The sequence below is a fragment of the Eschrichtius robustus genome, chromosome 2 (assembly GCF_028021215.1).
Source record: "Eschrichtius robustus isolate mEscRob2 chromosome 2, mEscRob2.pri, whole genome shotgun sequence".
NCBI classification, from domain to species: Eukaryota; Metazoa; Chordata; class Mammalia; order Artiodactyla; family Eschrichtiidae; genus Eschrichtius; species Eschrichtius robustus.
The window spans coordinates 170158188-170177719 of record NC_090825.1 but is presented as its reverse complement, the minus strand read 5'-3'; positions in this window follow the sequence as shown (position 1 = coordinate 170177719).

Genomic DNA, 19532 nt, shown 5'->3' with positions numbered 1-19532 from the left:
CCTTCAACCCTTTCTTTCCAGGCAGGAATCTTCCACTTTGCCAGCCAATATCCCAATCCATCAACCCATTTACACAGGTCTAAGGAGACCACAGTGCCTCACCACGACACGGTTCTTTATCCTGTTTCTTGTCTGTCTTGTCCACTAGAACGTCCCCGGCAAGGATGCTCATCTGTGTCCCCAGCGCCTGAGACCAAGGCTGGCACCCATAGGCACTCAGTAAATATCTGTCGAATGAAGGCACCGGATGAGAATGAATGAGGGAGGGTTGCCGCCAAGCAGCCAAGTGGATTTGGTCAACCATACATGAAGGGTTAAGAAAGTCCAGTGCTTCATTGTAGATGAAACAGTAGCAGACATGGAAGTTCGAGTATTTGGTTCCATACTTTCACAGATGTACTCACTGGGGGTGCACCTAACCCACTTTGGAGGTTCTTGCACAAAGAGTTGAGTGAGGAGATGCTGCCTCCCTCCTCCTCCCCTTCACCTCTCCCTCCTTCCTTCCCCTTCCCTCCTCCCTCCCTTCTCCCCTCCACCCACTCTATCTCCCTTCCTCATTCCTGCATCCTTATCTCCTTCCCCTTCCTCCATTCTCCCTCCATCTACCTCCCTCCTCTCATTCCTCTCCCTCTTCCCCCTTTCCCCTTCATCCCCCTCCCTCCCTCCTACTCTCCATCCCTCTCCCTCCTCCCTCCTTTTCTCCTTTCTTCTCCCACTTCCTCTGTCCATCTACCCCCTCCTCTCCTTTGTCTCCCTCCTTTCTCTATCCCCCTCCTTCCTCCCCTTCATCCCCTTCCCTCCTCCCTCCCTTCTCCTCTCCGCCTACCCTGCCTCCTTTCCTCACCCCTTCACCCCTCCCTTCCTCTCCCCCCTTCTTCCTTACACCAATATTTAGGACATTACCTCTGTTCTCAGCTCCATGTGGGGCCTTGGGAACACATCAGTCAATAGTCAGCTCTTTCCAGAATGACACTCTCCACTCAGCAGGAAAAACCAACATGAAACAAATGGTGACAAGCAGGAATAGTGCCCAGAAACGGCCGAGCAAGAGTCTGGGGGGAGCCGGGAAGGCCTCCGTGAGGAAGAAATTTCCAGGCTAGTTCCTCTCACACCTTACTGCATTTTTGAACCCCTGAGGGGGGGGTCTTGTTAAATGGAGATTCTGACTCAGCAGGTCTGGGCTGGGGCCTGGGACTCTGCATTTCTTTCTAACAAGCTCCCAGCTGGAGCCAGTGCTGCTGTCGGTGGACCACGGTCTGAGCAGCCAGTTCTGAGCCGCGATCATCATCAAATAGAGGACGTGGGCGGGAGAATGGAGGGTGGAGAGAGAAGAGCTAAGCGAACTGCAATGAGTATCATGAATAATACTTACACTGAGGTGATAATGATAATATCCAATATTTATGGAGCACTTACTATGTGTGGGGCACAGCACCAAGCCCTTTATGTATATTAACTTATTTAATCCTCATCCCCATTGTTACAAATAAGATGTCTGCAGCATGTCTTTGTTTTCCAAAGTGTTTTTAAGTTTCTTGTCTTACTGCGTGCACGCAATAGAATCATGAAGCAGCTTGGGTAGGTACTGTTGCTGTTATTATTATTATTACTATTATTTTGCTCCTTATGCAGATGGGCAAACAGTTCCCAGGGGTTACCAAGGCATCTGGAGGCTCAGCCAGGACAGGGATGGCATGATCTTGACTCCTAGGTCAGAACTGGCCGTTTCTAGGATGTGGGGACTCAGGTCTAGCCATCCTGCAGGTCACCAGCTGGGGCTGAGGGTGGTGGCCTGAATTGTCTGGTCCCCAGAGCCTGAGCTGAGAGGAGGGGATATGCAAGGTGAGGAAGGAGACACTGATTCTTCTAGTGAATCAATTTTCCCACTTATTCTCTGCCCCTCCCCTCCAATGCCTCCACCTTCAACATCCAACAGAACAGTTCCATGGTTTTCAGTGGGAAAATTAGGATTCTTTAGGATTATATGAGACTGTTGGTAAAATGATTAATGCCACTGGACCCCAAAGAGAGGTGTTTAACCTGAAGGTGACCTCAATGGTTGTTGAGATTGCTCTAGGTTTGCTGTGGCTTCCACTTCACTCAGGTAAAAACTAAAGTCCTCCTCAAGGTCCTCAAGTCCCTGTCACCTTGCCTGTCACCTCCCTGCTCTCACTTCTTTTCACCCTCTACCTTGCTTACTTGCTCCAGCCACGTGGGTCTCCTCACTGTTCATCAAACGCATCAAGGTTGTCCTGCCTTAGGACCTTGGCACTGGCTGTTCCCTTTACTGGAAATGCTCTTCCCCCAGATACCCATATGGCTCCTTCCTCGCCTCCTTCTAGCCTTTACTTAGAGGTCACCTCCTCGGTGAGCCTTTCCTCACCAACCTATTTAAAATTCAGGCCCTATACATGTCAATTCCCCCTGCCTTACTTTATTTTTCTCATTAGCACCAATGACCAACTCATGTATCATATATCTGGCTTTTTATTTTGTTGATTATCTGTATTCTTTCCACTGGCTCCAAGAGGGCAGGAATTTTTCTCTGGTTTGTTCTTTACTAGGTTCCCAGCTTCTAGAACAGGCGCCAGCAAGCTAAAGTCAGGGGACCAAATCCAGCTGGACCCCTGTTTTTTTATGGCCCATGGGCTAAGAAAGGTTTTTACATATTTAAGTGGTTGAAAACAATAAAAAGAAGAATATTTCTTGATATGTTAGAATTCTATGAAATTCAAAATTCAGTATCCATGAAGTTTTATTGGGATGCAACCCGGTGGGTTTGTGTGCAGACTGTCTGTTGCTCTTTGGGCTACAGCTAACAGAGTTGAGTCTTTATAACAGAGACTGGCCTGCAATGCCAAAAAAATTTACTCTGAGGCCCTTTGCAGAAGAATTCTGAGCACCCCTGGGCTGGAACAGCTCCTGGCACAGATTAAGTGTTCCATAAGCAGCCAACTTTGGTCATTGCGTGGAGAGACGGAGGCCAGAGGGACCCCACACTCCCCTGAGTTCACTTCTTCTCACCTGCAACTGCCACAACTAGCCACCAGGTGGCGCTGTGGCTCCCGAGTCCGGTGAGCGCAGAACAGCGGAGGTGGGGGAAGCGGTCAGCAAACCCTTCCCCGTACCCACTTCCTGGTCTCACCCTTCCTGCTCGCGGTAGACTGAGAAATGGAAGGCAGCCCCAAATCTAGAATCCAATTGTCATCATATAATACTCGTCATTACATATATGGCGATTTCTTTTTTCATGCACAAAGCGCTGGGGAAACGAGGACGGGTCTCAGGGCTTGAATGGCTCCCAGGAGGGCTGAAGGGTTTCAGGTGGATCTTGGGGTCAAGTGCGGGGCTCGGCTGTCTTTGGTCTGGGGTGTGGTTGAATTCCTGGACTGGGAGCCAGATGGCAGGAGTTCAAATTGCAGCTCTGACCCTCACTGACTCTGTGACTCTGGAGGAGGGGCATTATTCTCCGCTCTGCCTCAGTTTCCTCGTCTGTAAAATGGGGATAACATTAACACCCGCCTCTGGGATTCTGACAAAGGTGAAATTCAGTGCATTATTATATAGCAGGCATTTAGAACAGAGCAGGCCCATAGTAAAGCTTGATAACAGTTTGGTATTGTCCTGAGGAGGGTAAACATTTAAGCATCAAGAGGCCTTAGTTTGCACTAAGTTAAAAAAAAAAAAAAGAATAGCAGGTTGTTAAGACATCACAATTAAACTGAAACTTGGCCTTTAAAGAAGACCTGCTTGAGAATCAGAGCACTCTTTTTTTCTTCTTTTTCAAGGGAGGCAGTTGGACAAAGCTAGCCTAGTTGATATTAAAAAAAAAAAATAGGTCTGGTCCCAGGGAACTTCTTTTTCAGTGCAGCTGGCTGGTTTTTAGTGCAGAAAGACCCTCCTTTTGTCTTTTGAATTAACAGCTTTGGCTGCAGCCAGCCACGGAGGGCCTGGGGAGGCCACCGCCCCCACCTCCCCCCAAGAGATGGCGTCCCTTATGATCTAACAGATTTTCCATGTGAGTCTTTGGAACCCAATCAGCTTGTGCACAAACGTCCCCCCGGAGTCACCGTCTTGCCCACTGCTGCCTCCCATCTTTTATTCTGCCATCATCACTCCAAAAGTCTGTCCTTTCAACACCGCAAGGTTCTTTTGACAGTGTCTGTGCACTTTTTCTCCAGGCTCTCTCAACTGCTTCCACCCAGGTGGGGTCTATCACCTTCCTCTCTGCCTACACTTTTACCATGATTACTCTCACTTTTGGCCAAGGCTCACTAGCCACTTTTCTGTTCCCTGCTTTTTCAAGCACTTGTTCACCTCAGGACCTTTGCACTTGCTATTCCCTCACCTGGAGTGCTTTTGCCATGGCTGGCTCCTTCTTGCATTCCAATCTCAGCACAGATGTCACCTTCTCATGTAGAGCCATTCCCTCCACCCCCTACCCTGCCGGGTGGATCATATCATTCTGCTCATTATTGGCAATTATGTATCTTCTCCTAAATTAGACTGCCAGCCACTTGAGGGCAGGTTTTTTTGGTCTTTCTTGTCCACTACTGTGTCCCCGGTGCTTAGAAAAGTGCCCAGTGCATAGAAGGTGCCAGTGTTTGTTGCGTGAAGAGCTGATTGATCCTTGGGAACATGAACCTCTCTATTTTATTTTTCTCTTACAAAAGTAATTTATTATAAGATTTTTTCAGGATACTGTGTTTTACATGTGTTCACAGTATTTTTTTTTTACATCTTTATTGGAGTATAATTGCTTTACAATGGTGTGTTAGTTTCTGCTTTATAACAAAGTGAAACAGCTATACATATACATATATCCCCATATCTCCTCCCTCTTGAGCCTCCCTCCCTCCCTACCTATCCCACCCCTCTAGGTGGTCACAAGGCACCGAGCTGATCTCCCTGTGCTATGCGACTGCTTCCCACTAGCTATCTATTTTACATTTGGTTGTGTATATATGTCCATGCCACTCTCTCATTCTCACTTTGTCCCAGCTTACCCTTCCCGCTGCCCATGTCCTCAAGTCCAATCTCTAGGACTCTAGGTCCAACCACTTCACTACATATAACTCAATTTCATTTCTTTTTATGGCTGAGTAATATTCCATTGTATATATGTGCCACATCTTCTTTATCCATTCATCTGTCGATGGACACTTAGGTTGCTTCCATGTCCTGGCTATTGTAAATAGAGCTGCAATGAACATTGTGGTACATGACTCTCTTTGAATTATGGTTTCCTCAGGGTATATGGCCAGTAGTGGGATTGCTGGGTCGTATGGTAGTTCTATTTTTAGTTTTCTAAGGAACCTCCATACTGTTCTCCATAGTGGCTGTATCAATTTACATTCCCACCAACAGTGCAAGAGGGTTCCCTTTTCTCCACACCCTCTCCAGCATTTATTGTTTGTAGAGTTTTTGATGATGGCCATTCTAACTGGTGTGAGGTGATACCTCATTGTAGTTTTGATTTGCATTTCTCTAATGATTAGTGATGTTGAGCATTCTTTCATGTGTTTGTTGGCAATCTGTATATCTTCTTTGGAGAAATGTCTATTTAGGTCTTCTGCCCATTTTTGGATTGGGTTGTTTGTTTTTTTGATATTGAGCTGCATGTGCTGCTTCTAAATTTTGGAGATTGATCCTTTGTCAGTTGCTTCATTTGCAAATATTTTCTCCCATTCTGAGGGTTGTCTTTTGGTCTTGTTTATGGTTTCCTTTGCTGTGCAAAAGCTTTTAAGTTTCATTAGGTCCCACTTGTTTATTTTTGTTTTTATTTCCATTTCTCTAGGAGGTGGGTCAAAAAGGATCTTGCTGTGATTTATGTCATAGAGTGTTCTGCCTATGTTTTCCTCTAAGAGTTTGATAGTGTCTGGCCTTACATTTAGGTCTTTAATCCATTTTGAGTTTATTTTTGTGTATGGTGTTAGGGAGTGTTCTACTTTCATTCTTTTCCATGTAGCTGTCCAGTTTTCCCAGCACCACTTATTGAAGAGGCTGTCTTCTCTTCATTGTATATTCTTGCCTCCTTTATCAAAGATAAGGTGACCATATGTGCGTGGGTTTATCTCTGGGCTTTCTATCCTGTTCCACTGATCTATATTTCTGTTTTTGTGCCAGTACCATACTGTCTTACTGTAGCTTTGTAGTATAGTCCAAAGTCTGGGAGCCTGATTGCTCCAGCTCCGTTTTTCTTTCTCAAGATTGCTTTGGCTGTTTGGGGCCTTTTGTGTTTCCATACAAATTGTAAATTTTTTTGTTCTAGTTCTGTTAAAAATGCCGTTGGTAGTTTGATAGGGATTGCATTGAATCTGTAGATTGCTTTGGGTAGTAGAGTCATTTTCACAGTGTTGATTCTTCCAATCCAAGAACATGGTATATTTCTCCATCTGTTTGTTTCATCTTTAATTTCTTTCATCAGTGTCTTATAGTTTTCTGCATACAGGTCTTTTGTCTCCTTAGGTAGGTTTATTCCTAGGTATTTTATTCTTTTTGTTGCAATGGTAAATGGGTGTGTTTCCTTAATTTCTCTTTCAGATTTTTCAGCATTAGTGTATAGGAATGCAAGAGATTTCTGTGCATTAATTTTGTATCCTGTTACTCTACCAAATTCATTGATTAGCTCTAGTAGTTTTCTGGTAACATCTTTAGGATTCTCTATGTTTAGTATCGTGTCATCAGCAAACAGTGACAGCTTTACTTCTTTTCCAATTTGGATTCCTTTTATTTCTTTTTCTTCTCTGCTGTGGCTAAAACTTCCAAGACTATGTTGAATAATAGTGGTGAGAGAGGGCAACCTTGTCTTGTTCCTGATCTTAGAGGAAATGGTTTCAGTTTTTCACCATTGAGGACGATGTTGGCTGTGGGTTTGTCTTATATAGCCTTTATTATGTTGAGGTAAGTTCCCTCTATGCCTACTTTCTGGAGGGTTTTTATCATAAATGGGTGTTGAATTTTGTCGAAAGCTTTTTCTGCATCTATTGAGATGATCATAAGCTTTTTCTCCTTCAATTTGTTAATATCACATTGATTGATTTGCGTATATTGAAGAATCCTTGCATTCCTGGGATAAACCCCACTTGATCGTGGTGTATGATCCTTTTAATGTGCTGTTGGATTCTGTTTGCTAGTATTTTGTTGAGGATTTTTGCATCTTGATACAATACTTGATACGATTTCAGTTTTCTTACATTTACCAAGGCCTCATTTGTGACCCAAGATATGCTCTATCCTGGAGAATGTTCCGTGAACACTTGAGAAGAAAGTGTATTTGGTTGTTTTTGGATGGAATGTCTTATAAATATCAATTAAGTCCATCCTGTTTAATTTATCATTTAAAGCTTGTGTTTCCTTATTTATTTTCATTTTGGATGATCTGTCCACTGGTGAAAGCAGGGTGTTAAAGTCCCGTACTATGATTGTGTTACTGTCGATTTCCCCTTTTATGGCTGTTAACATTTGCCTTATGTATTGAGGTACTCCTATGTTGGGTGTATAAATATTTACAATTGTTATATCTTCTTCTTGGATTGATCCCCTGATCATTGTGTAGTGTCCTTCTTTGTCTCTTGCAATAGTCTTTATTTTAAAGTCTATTTTGTCTGATATGTGAATTGCTACTCCAGCTTTCTTTTGATTTCTATTTGCATGGAATATCTTTTTCCATCCCCTCACTTTCAGTCTGCTTGTGTCCCTAGGTCTGAAGTGGGTCTCTTGCAGACAGCATATATATAGGTCTTGTTTCTGTATCCATTCAGCCAGTCTATGTCTTTTGGCTGGAGCATTTAACCCATTTACATTTAAGGTAGTTGTTGACATGTATGTTCCTATTACCATATTCTTAATTGTTTTGGGTTTGTTATTGTAGGTCTTTTCCTTCTCTTGTGTTTCCTGCTTAGAGAAGTTCCTTTAGCATTTGTTATAAAGCTGTGAACCTCTATATTGATGACCTCTCTATGTCTCTGGCTTAGAGACCCGAAAGCCCCTTAGAACAAGTGAACCCCATTTTCTCTTTAGTTCTCTATCCAGGATATCCTCTTTCCAAGTCTTGCCTTCTTACTCAAGCGGGTCTGCCTGGACTAGGAGACAGACATACAGACAAGCAGCTGTACACAGCATCCAGGGCCTACACAGAGACCAGTCCCCATTTATCCCACAACTACCATGAGCCCAGCCCTGGGCCAAGGGGCTTAAGGTATGGGCTCAAGAGGTCCTTACCCCAGCACCCATTTCACAGAGGAGGCAACTGAGGCACAGAAAGAAAAATAATGAAGCCAGTAGGGCAGAACAAACATTGAAACCCAGATCTGTTCAAATCCAGAGCCCAGGCTCTTAATTCCTCTCCTTACAAGATCATGAACTTGGAAACACCTGGCACATAGTAGAATGAATGAATGAACTGTAATCATTAAGCTTTTCCCTGCACTTTAGGTACTAAACTCCACGAAGGCAAGGTCCTTCTCTTATTGATACTTGAATCTTTGGAATTGTTCAGCACAGAGCTCTGTGGGTAGAAGGCACTCAATATCTGTTGAACTGGGTTGTGTCAACCCAGTCTTGAGATGGGTTCAGAATGAAATCTATAAAATTCTGAAGGCGAGAGTGGCATACATAACCCAGTCTCTAAATCCTGGCCACTAGAACCAGCCTAACAGAGGCTAAATTGGGATAAAATGACATAATTTCTTACCTTCTAATATTTCCAATTTTCAAAGCCCCTTCGGGCAGGGGGTAGGTCTTATAACCTCCTGGATGAGCCCAGAGCCACAAATCAGATCAGCAACCGTTAAAAAACAATCCCACCATCTCCCTGAAATTCCACTTTGCAAAGCAAATGTGTTCTTTGGGCATCCAAGAAGGCTGTTCTTGATTGTTTTAAGGTCTTCTGGAGGGCCTCAAATGTGATACAAAGGAGAGATTTGAGGGCAAAAGGAGCTGCCTTCAAATTTTAGCCCATCCTATTAGAGCTGGTCGATCCTGGGCAAATGCCACAGCCTCTCTGAGTGCGTGGGGAGGTTACAAAAGTACCTGGTCTTGGGGAGTGCATTGATGAGGCAGGGCTCAGAAAACAGGGTCTTGGAAGAAAAGTGACCCTTGTCTTTCCCCTCTTGTGGTCTGGGGACCACCTGGGCAATATGTACATGTAGCTCCTCCAATCTGCATCTTAGGTCAAGGGATTCTGAATAAGAAGCCCACACAGCTTAGTGGCTCTGGAGCCAGCCTGGCTGGATTTACACTCTGGTTCTATTTGCTGTGTGACCTTGGACAAGTGACCCCACCTCTCTGAGCCTCAGTTGTCTCATGTAGAAAATTCAGAATACAATAACGTAGGGTTATTACAAGGATTAAACATTTGCAAAATGCTTAGAACGAATGATGCCTGGAACATTATAAATGTTATAGATATGTTACATTAAATAAAATGAACAAATATCTACCCACAACCCCAGCTGTGACCTCCAAAAGGGCTCAGACCTTATCTTATTGATTATGTATCACTAGGGCTTAAGCACATAGTAGGTGGTCAGTAAAGGTTGAATGGAAGCAGGATGTGAGATTGGAATGAGTTTGTGGCTAAGAGATTAAAAACCTAACCTCTTAATCTAGTGTTGGCAAACTTCTGTAAAGGGTCAGATGGTGAATATTTTCAGCTTTGGGGGTCATGTGGTCCTATGGCCTCTGTTGCAACAATTTAACTCTGCCCTTGTAGTGTGAAAGTGGCCATGGAAAGTTTGTAAATGAAGGAGCATGGCTACGTACCAATAAAGCTTTATTTACAAAAACAGGTGATGGGCCATATCAGCCTGAAGGATGTAGCTTGCTGACCCCTGCTATAAATCATAGTGAGAGTTAGTGGGAACAAAGAGAAGATATTTCAGATGGTGCTTTCTGGAGACGGGTGATGTCAAAAGCCACCAGTGGTCTCCCTTAAGCCCCAAATTGAAGGGCCTATTTATTTTTGTTAAGTATTAACATTTTTTAAGCACATATTATGCTATTCACATGCTGATCATTGTAATAGGCTCTCTCATACTTTCTTTTAATCTTTAGGACAATCTTGGTGGATATCTTTAATTATCTTTCCCTCTTTTTTAAGTCAGGAAACTAGAGACCAGAGTGGTTAAGAAACTTTTCCAAGGTCACACAGCTCAGAAATGTTTCAGCCCAGCTGGGTCTGTTTCCACGGTTCTGTCATTTTCCTCGCAAGCCAGAGAAGGACTGGAATGTTCTTTCAAAGCTGTCATTTAAAAGTTCACAGCTGGGGGCTTCCCTACTGGTGCAGTGGTTAAGAATCTGCCTGCCGGGCTTCCCTGGTGGCGCAGTGGTTGAGAATCTGCCTGCCAATGCAGGGGACGCAGGTTCGAGCCCTGGTCTGGGAGGATCCCACATGCCGCGGAGCAACTGGGCCCGTGCGCCACGGTTGCTGAGCCTGCGCGTCTGGAGCCTGTGCTCCGCAACAGGAGAGGCCGCGGTAGTGAGAGGCCCGCGCACCGCGATGAAGAGTGGCCCCCGCTCGCTGCAGCTACAGAGAGCCCTCGCGCAGAGGCGAAGACCCAACACAGCCAAAAATAAATAAACAAATAAATAAATAAATAAATAAATAAATTTATTAAAAAAAAAAAAAAAAAAAAGAATCTGCCTGCCAATGCAGGGCACAGGGGTTCAAGCCCTGGTCCAGGAAGATCCCACATGTCACGGAGCAGCTAAGCCCGTGCACCACAACTACTGAGCCTGCACTCTAGAGCCTGCAAGCCACAACTACTGAGCCTGTGCGCCACAACTACTGAAGCCCGCGCGCCTAGAGCCCTTGCTCCTCAACAAGAGAAGCCACTGCAATGAGAAGCCTGCACACTGCAACAAAGTGTAGCCCCCGCTCTCCGCAACCAGAGAAAGCCCGTGTGCAGCAATGAAGACCCAACGCAGCCAAAAATAAATAAATAAATTTATTAAAAAAATGAATAAATAGAAGTTCACAGCTGCACACACAGTTCCTAGAAGCAACCTTGCAAACATGGAAGCATTTGAAGACTAATGTGAAAGTGTTGGGATTTTCAGCAGACACGTGTGATTGAATTTCTTTACAAATTGGTAGGGAGCTTGTGCATTGGGCCTATTGGTAGGCCTACTGGAACATTCTAGAACTCTTCAGTTCTCGCCTCAGAATAAGAATGCCCCATTTAAAAGAGGCTTCATCAAACAGGGCCAGGCTGGAGAGCTGATTGGGTTTCTTAGCCACGGATTAGTTCCTCTAAGTGCTGCCAATTCTCTTTAGATCTGTGTCTAAAATCTCCAGACCTGAGTTAGGCCTGTGTGCTGGACTCTGGCTGACCTCAGCAGGTTAGCAGCACGGAGTCTTGGATTTCTTTGCAGCGGAAAAGAGTTTTTGGTGACAGTGCATCCATGTGGCTTTGGCTGCCATGAAGGATAATCAGTAGCAGATTTTTAATTCTGGCAGCTCTCATGGCCTTGAGGACACATCATCACCCCTTGACCCCTTGGAGGGCCTGTTAAAAAAACACAGGTATTGGGACTTCCCTGGTGGTCCAGCGGTAAAGAATCCGCCTTCCAGTGCAGGGGACGCGGTTCAATCGCTGGTTGGGGAACTAAGATCCCACATGCCGTGGGGCAACTAAGCCCACGCACCACAACGACTGAGCCCCTGCGCCTCAACTAGAGAGCCTGAATGCCGCAAACTACAGAGCCCATGTGCTCTGGAGCCCGCGCCACAACTACAGAGCCCACACCTATGCACTCTGGAGCCTGCATGCCACAATTAGAGAGGGAAAACCCACACACCACAACTAGAGAGAAGCCCATGCACTGCAACGAAGAGCCCTCGCCACAATGAAAGATCCCACATGCCGCAACTAAGACCCGACGCAGCCAAAAAAAGAAATAAGACAACCAAAAACCAGAAAACAAAAAACAAACAAACAAACAAAACACGGGTATTGCAGGGCCTGCTTGGAGTTTTTGATTCAGCAGGTCAGGGCAGGGCCTGAGAATCTACATTTCTCACAAGTTCCCAGGTGATGCTACTGCTGGTCCGGGGACCACACTTTGAGAAGCATGGCTTTAGGTCCGTGGTTCCCAACTTGGGATGCACATTAAGGTCACCTGGGAAGTTTTAAAATTCCCAACAGCCAGGCCGTACCCCCATTAAATCCCACTCTGGGAGTGGAGTCCAAGCATGGGAACTTTGGAAGTTTCCAGGTGATTCTAACATGTAGTTATGCTTGAGAGCCAAGGTTCGGGTCATCACTCTTCACTTTGCTCATGATACACTCAGGGGAGGCTCCCAGGCTTACACACAATGAGGAAATTTAAAATCTGTTGGGGGATAAAAAAAAAAAATCGTGGTGTCTAATTCATTCCTAAGCCAACGTGGAATTATTCTTGTTTGATTCACTGTTTGGATTCTTATTCTTTTGGCTTCAATTATCTCCTCTCTGTGTATTCAGTGCAGATATTCAGCTGGGACACATTGCTACAGCTGATTGTTCAAATATTAACATATTTCCATACCAGTTAGTAAATAGCTGTTTGCCGGAGCCCCCTGAGTTCCCCCTCCAGCCAAGTCCTTTCCTGGGTCCTCCTACACCTCCTAACAATGCACACTCCAAGGGTGGCGTCTCTTGCTTGTTGTTAAGTATTTCAAATTTCTCCCGAGTACATTTGAACTACTTACCAATATCCGTATCTTTAGTTTCCTTGTCTGAGCAGAGGGGTATCTTGAATAGGTAGGAGGTTGGTTTACAAACTCAGGAGTGTGGGAAAGTGTCTTTATGTTTGGAGAGGGGAGTGGTGCTGATTTCAATCCCGACTGTGACATTGACCAGCTGGGGAAGTCCTCTAACCTCTCTGCTTCAGTTCCGCATATGGTTGGGGTGAGACTTACGTGAATTAATGCATGGACAGGCCTTAGAATGCAGTCTGGTGTGTAGTTATTATCAAATAAGTGCTAGTGTTTGTACTAGTTACCTAGTGCTGTGTAACAAATGGCCATAAACCATGTAACAAGTTCCCACAACCTTAGTGGCTTTAAATAACACATGTTTATTATCTCACAGTTCTTATGGGTCAGGGATCTCCATGTCACCTCATTGGGTCCTCTGCTTCTAGATCACTCACAAGGCTATAATCAAGGTGTTGGCCAGAGTGGGGTCTCATCCAAAGGCTCGTCTGGGGAAGGATCTGCTTCCAAGCCACACCTGGTTTTTGGCAACGTTCAGTCCTTGCAAACTATTGATTTAAGGGCCTCGGTTCTTAATTGGCTGTTGGCCAGAGGCCCACCCTCAGTTCCTCCACAATATGGCAGCTTGCTTTGTCAAAGTCAGTATAGAGAGAGACTCTGCTAGCAAGATAGAAGCTGGAATCTTTTGCAATCTAATTACAAGAGTGATGCCTTCTCAGTACATATATACAATGGAATACTACTCAGCCATAAAAAAAGAACAAAATAATGCTAATTTGCAGCAACATAGATGCAACTAGAGATTATCATGCTAAGTGAAATAAGTCAGAAAGAGAAAGGCAAATACCATATGATAGAACTTATATGTGGAATCTAAAATATGACACAAATGAACCTATCTATATAACAGAAACAACTCACAGACATAGAGATCAGACTTGTGGTTGCCAAGGGGGAGAAGGGGAGGGAGAGGGCTGGGCTGGGAATTTGGGGTTGGTGGGTGCAAACTATTACATTTAAAATGATAAACAACAAGGTCCTACTGTATAGCACAGGGAATTGTATCCAATCTCCTGGAATAAACCATAATGGAAAAGAATATTAAAAGAAGAATGTATAGATGTGTAAAACTGAGTCACTTTGCTGTACAGCAGAGATTGGCACAACTTTGTAAATCAACTATACTTCAGTAAAAAAAAAAAGTGACATCTTCTCAATGTTGAGATATTCCATTGGTTAGAAGCAATTTCCTCAGGAAAGAGAATTATGCAAAGATGTGAACATCAGGAAGTGGAGACCATTGGTGGCTGTCTTAGAAGCTGCCTTCTGCAGTATTATTATTATTTTTTTCACTTCTGGATGTAGGTAGTGTAACCTCAGTCATCATTTTTCCCTCTTGGGGCATACGTTTTATGCAATATCCAAGCATCCAGAAGCCCCTTGAGTCATTAGTCCTCACTGGTTTGAGACCCTCCCATGTCTCAGACTGCAGGGTTCCCTCAAGTTGGAGACTCTGCTGCCTCTGAGACAAGTTTGGGACCTAGAATCCTCGGGGTGGGCTAGAAACCTTTCCTGAGGGTCCAGCCACCCCAGATGCCCCATGCATCCTTCCCTTTTGGGGAACAGTCAGTCTGCACATGGGGGATTCCCCAACTTCCCGGTTCTCCCACTTGTTGACCCTTCAAGGAACCTAGGGACGCTTGGGCACAGCTGGTATAATTTCCTAAGTGAGTTCAGGATTTCCCAAGAGACAAGGAAGGTGTTGACTTCAAAGACTTTTTGTCTCTTTGAGGCAGGAGACCACAACTTTCTGTAATAGAGAGTGTTGTGTTTGGAGAAAAGGATTGAGCAAAGTTATGGGGCTGTGAAGGTTGTGAGAGTCTGGGGAGTCTGGGGTGGGTCTTGGAGACAGTGAGGAGGGTTTCCTGGGGCAGGAGATGGGAAGCAGGGCTGGTGAGGCATGCCAAGGAGGAGGAACAGCAAGGACACACTCACAAGGGTGGGAAAGTACCTTCCAGAGTCATCGAATGAGAGAAAGTTGAGAGGGTTTGAGGGAATGGTGAGAGATGAAGCTGGCCAAATTGTAAAAGCCATTTAAAGCAATAATACTCAATGATTAGCTTTCGGGATTCTTTAGGTCAGGGGTTTGAAAGAACTCAGCTGGCTGGTTCTTCTGGGGTCTCTCACTTGGCTGTGTTGTGTTGATGGCTGGGCTGGGCTAGATAGTGTAAGAGGCATTACTCACATGTCTCCGGTGGCCTCTTTCTCTCCATGTGGTTAGCTTGGTCTTCCTCACAGCATGGTGGCCCTGGATTTTGGAGAGGCTGGATTTCAAAAGAGAGAATGCCAAATGTGAAGGCAGAAGCTGCACATCTCTAAAGGGAGGCTTCCAGGTTTGAAGGAGCTCAGATACCAGGTTGGGGAGCTTGGAATTTATCCTGTTGGGCAGGCTATTGGAGGTCTTCGGGTAGAAGGGAGAAACATCATATTGGTGTTTTAGAAAGTAATTACAGAAGAGAGCACCCTTCAGCGGGAAAAACAGAGAATCTGGGAATGGAAACCCCAGTGCTCTTTCTATTCTGTGTGACCATATGTGTGTTATTTAACTTCCCTGAGCCCTCAGCTGTATCATCTGTGAAAGAGGATGGTAAGAATTCCTGCCTTACATACCCTATGGGGCTTTTAGAAGGATCGAATAAGGAAATATTTGTAAAGTACTTTGTAAACCAGCATTGCCAAGCTCACTTGTCAGGTGACAGATGATTGGGGCAGGCTTGCTTTAAGGTGATACATTTCAGTGAATGCTCAGCTTCCATCCCAGACAATAGGGAGTGGTGTGGCCTGTGGCAAACCGGAAAGTTCCAGCCCCCTCTGAAGGATATGGCCGTCATTCAATAGAAGCTGATTGATGCCATGATTTTATGAGAAAAGGCAAAAATTCCGGACTTCCCTGGTGGCGCAGTGGTTAAGAATCCGCCTGCCAAGGCAGAAGACAGGGGTTCGAGCCCTGGTCCGGGAAGATCCCACCTGCTGCAGAGCAACTAAGCCCGTGTGCCACAACTACTGAGCCTATGTACCACAACTACTGGAGCCCATGCTCTGCAACAAGAGAAACCCGCGCACCACAACAAAGAGTAGACCCCACTCGTCGCAACTAGAGAAAGCCCGCGCGCAGCAACGAAGACACAATGCAGGCAAAAAAAAAAAAAAAAAAAAAAGGTAAAAATTCCGTCTTTATGTGTAATCTCCTGACTTGTTCTTAACATATTTATATCTCAAGATGTGGATAGACCAAGGAAGTTTTTGTGAGCTCTCTGTAGCATCTGCTGTAAACCATAGTACTCAGTGTAGATATTAGTTATTAATTTCTTGTGGGCTCTTAAAACTGAAAGGCAAGGTGAGCCAGAGGGAGGCCTGGAAGAAGGAAATGCTGTGAATCAGGGAAGAGACAGGGTGGATCTGAATTGGGACAGAAATGTGGAGAGTGAAGATGGAGAGACCCAGAAACATGTCAGATAGAGAATCAATGGGACTCATTAGCTCATTGGCTATGGCAGAGATCCTTAATATTTGCTGAGTCATGGAGCCCTTTGCCCTCCAGGGACAAAGCCCAGGGACGCTTTCCCAGAGCTGTGTTTTTAAATGTATAAAATCAAACACAAAGACCAATTATATTGGAAATTCATTATCAAAATATCTTAAGCGGTGGATTTGCATACCGTTAACAATGTGCTTCTTTAATAACTGGTAAGAAACGAGATCTGGTGACAGCCCTAACAATTTCAAAGTAGTGATGAGAAGCAATGATATTTTAAGGTATCTACAATAATTGTGACATAAAAATACGCTGGCGATGACAAAGTCACAGGTGTTGTTAACACTGTTAATACGACTGTAATTTGTTACCTCCATTCATAATTTCATCTAGAGGTAGTGAAAATTAAGATGTGATTTTTTTTCCCAACCTAAGTCACAGACTTCCTGAATTAAAAACAAGTTAAGTGCCACTTCATCTAGGAAGTGAAGGAAGAGGTGGGTTCAAAGGGAACTCTGGGGAAGGTCAAGGTGGAGATACCCAGGAATCTGTGAGAAATTACAGGAGAGAGCATAGTGGTTAAGCCCATGGGCTTGGGAGCCAGAGTGCCTGGGTTCAAATCCTGACCCAACTTCTTATCAGCTTTATAATCTTAGTGGTGTTCAACAGCACCTCACCTTCGGGTACCAAATCTGGACTCCATTGGCTTGTATGTAAATGTTTGGGCCAACCTCTTGTGCCTCAGTTTACCCAACAGTAAAATGGGGTGATAATTGCATCGCGTACCTCCTAAAGGATCAAATGAGTTAATTAATATATGCAAAGCATTTGGAACAGTACTTGGTACATAGTAAATACTTTATAGACACAGCCATTATTACAGAAGGGATGGAAGTGGATGTTTATTCATTAATCATTCATTCAACACATATTCATTGAATACTTTGAGGCAGAGAACAAATCAGACAAGGACCCTATTCTGGTGGGGTTTAAATTCTCTAACGGGAGACAGATGATACACAAATAAATAGATAATGGGATAATTTTAGGTAGTGATAAGTGACAATAAAACATGGTGATGGGGTGAAATGTGACTGGGACTGGACCATCTTAGAAAAGATGTTCAAGGATGGCCAATCTGGTAAGCTGACATTTGAGTTGAATCCTGCATGGAGGGATTCATGCAAAGATCTTGGAAAGGGAATTTCCAGGCAGTGAGAATAGCTAGTGCAAAGGCCCTGAGGCAGGAGTATATCTGGTGTGTTTGAGGACCAGCCAGGCAGTCAGTGTGACTGGAGCAAGGTGAGTGAGGGAGAGAGTGGTGGGAAATGAAGATGGAGGGGGAGCAGCTCCTGTGTTATGTCAGGGATATAAGGATGGATACATCCTAGTTAGTGCCCTCAGTGAGATCAAAGACATACCCGTAGACTGTTCCAGTGAAGTAAATGCTTTAAGAGAGGAATAATCGAGGAATTAGTCACAGCTTTCCAAAGGACTCAAGAGCCAAGACCTAAATCAGGAAATCAACTCAAGAACAAAACAAGAATGAAGAGGCATGATCATAGGAGCTACCTAGAAGAACCAGCTAAGGAGATTACTATCAGATCACAAAAAGCGAGAGAAAGTAGTGTTTCAAGGAGAATGGGGTTCCCAGCATCAGATCCAACAAAGAGACAAGTAGACAGAGGCTGGGAAGAAATCAGGTATTGGCCAAGCGGGAGATTTCCCGGTGAGCAATGGCTCAAAACTAGATGATTGTCTCATGTGAACCGAGGGGGAGGTGGGTGAGCTGTACATCTTTTTTCCTAATCACTGAGCATCAGGACATGGGAGTCATGCTTTGACTCATCTCTTTATTTCAGTTCTGGTCATCAGTGTGTCATCAAGCACTTCCTGTTCTTGCTTTGAAATGTCTTGCTCATCCACCATTGGTGGGCATCTAAGAACCCCACTTCTGACACCAAGTTCCAGTCTTCACCAGCCTATGTGCCAATGACTGGACCAACCTCTTCACTGTTTTCTCAAGTTTCTGTCTCCTCCATCCACTTATCAATTCCACTTTTCAATATGCTGCACTTCCATGCTGCCAAAGCTTCCCATTTGATTTATCATCAGACATTTACTCTGCTCCTATGTTGTTCCAGACATTGGGATGGGAATTGGATAGCAATTGTTACCATGTATCAAGCACCTACTGTGCAAAGTCAACTTGGATGAGATTCTCACTTGTGAGGAGTTTACAGTCTGATGGAAGAGCAATCAGGAAGGCAATGATCAACATAGTTACTGGTGATATTCATCACAGGTGCTATTTCTGGTCCTCTGCTTCCTCTATCTAGAGAATAGGTATGACCACATGACTTGCTTTGGTTAGTAAGATGTGAGTGAAAGTGACTTGAGTCATTTCTAGGTGGGAGTTTTAAAAGCCAACGTGTGACATGCCACATTCCCTTCTTCCTGTTGTGACAAGATAAGACTTTGGTCATCCTGGGTCCAAATCACAGTCTCCTACCTCCTATGTTGGACATGCAGCAGGGGCAAGAAATAAGCATTTGTTCTGTTAAGCCCTTGGGACTTGGAGTTGTTATAGTGGCAAAATCGAGCCATCCTGACTATGATCATAGCATTTATCACTTACCCAGATACTGCATGCTGGCTTCCCCTTTACTGTTATGACCACATTCTTCCCTTCACTTCTAATTCCTTTCCAAATCCCATCAGTGTTTAAAAAACAGCTTCAGTGAAAGCTTCTTTTTTCGTTTTTTTTTTATTGAAGTATAGTTGATTTGCAATGTTGTGTTAGTTTCTGGTATACAACAAAGTGATTCAGTTATACATATATATATATTCTTTTTCATATTCTTTTCCATTATGGTTTATTATAAGGTATTGAATATAGTTCCCTGTGCTATACAGTAGGACCTTGTTGTTTATCTATTTTATATACAGTAGTGTGTATCTGCTAATCTCAAACTCTTAATTTATCCCTCCCCTCCTTCCCCTTTGGCAACCATAAGTTTGTTCTCTATGTCTCTGAGTCTGTTTCTGTTTCATAAATAAGTTCATTTGTATCATATTTTAGATTCCACATATAAGAGATATATGGTGTTTGTCTTTCTCTTTCTGACTTACTTCACTTAGTATGATAATCTCTAGATCCATCCATGCTGCAGCAAATGGCATTATTTCGTTCTTTTTTATGGCTGAGTAATATTCCACTGTATATATTTATATACCACATATTCTTTATCCATTCATCTGTTGATGGACATTTAGGTTGAGTGAAGCCTCCTTTAA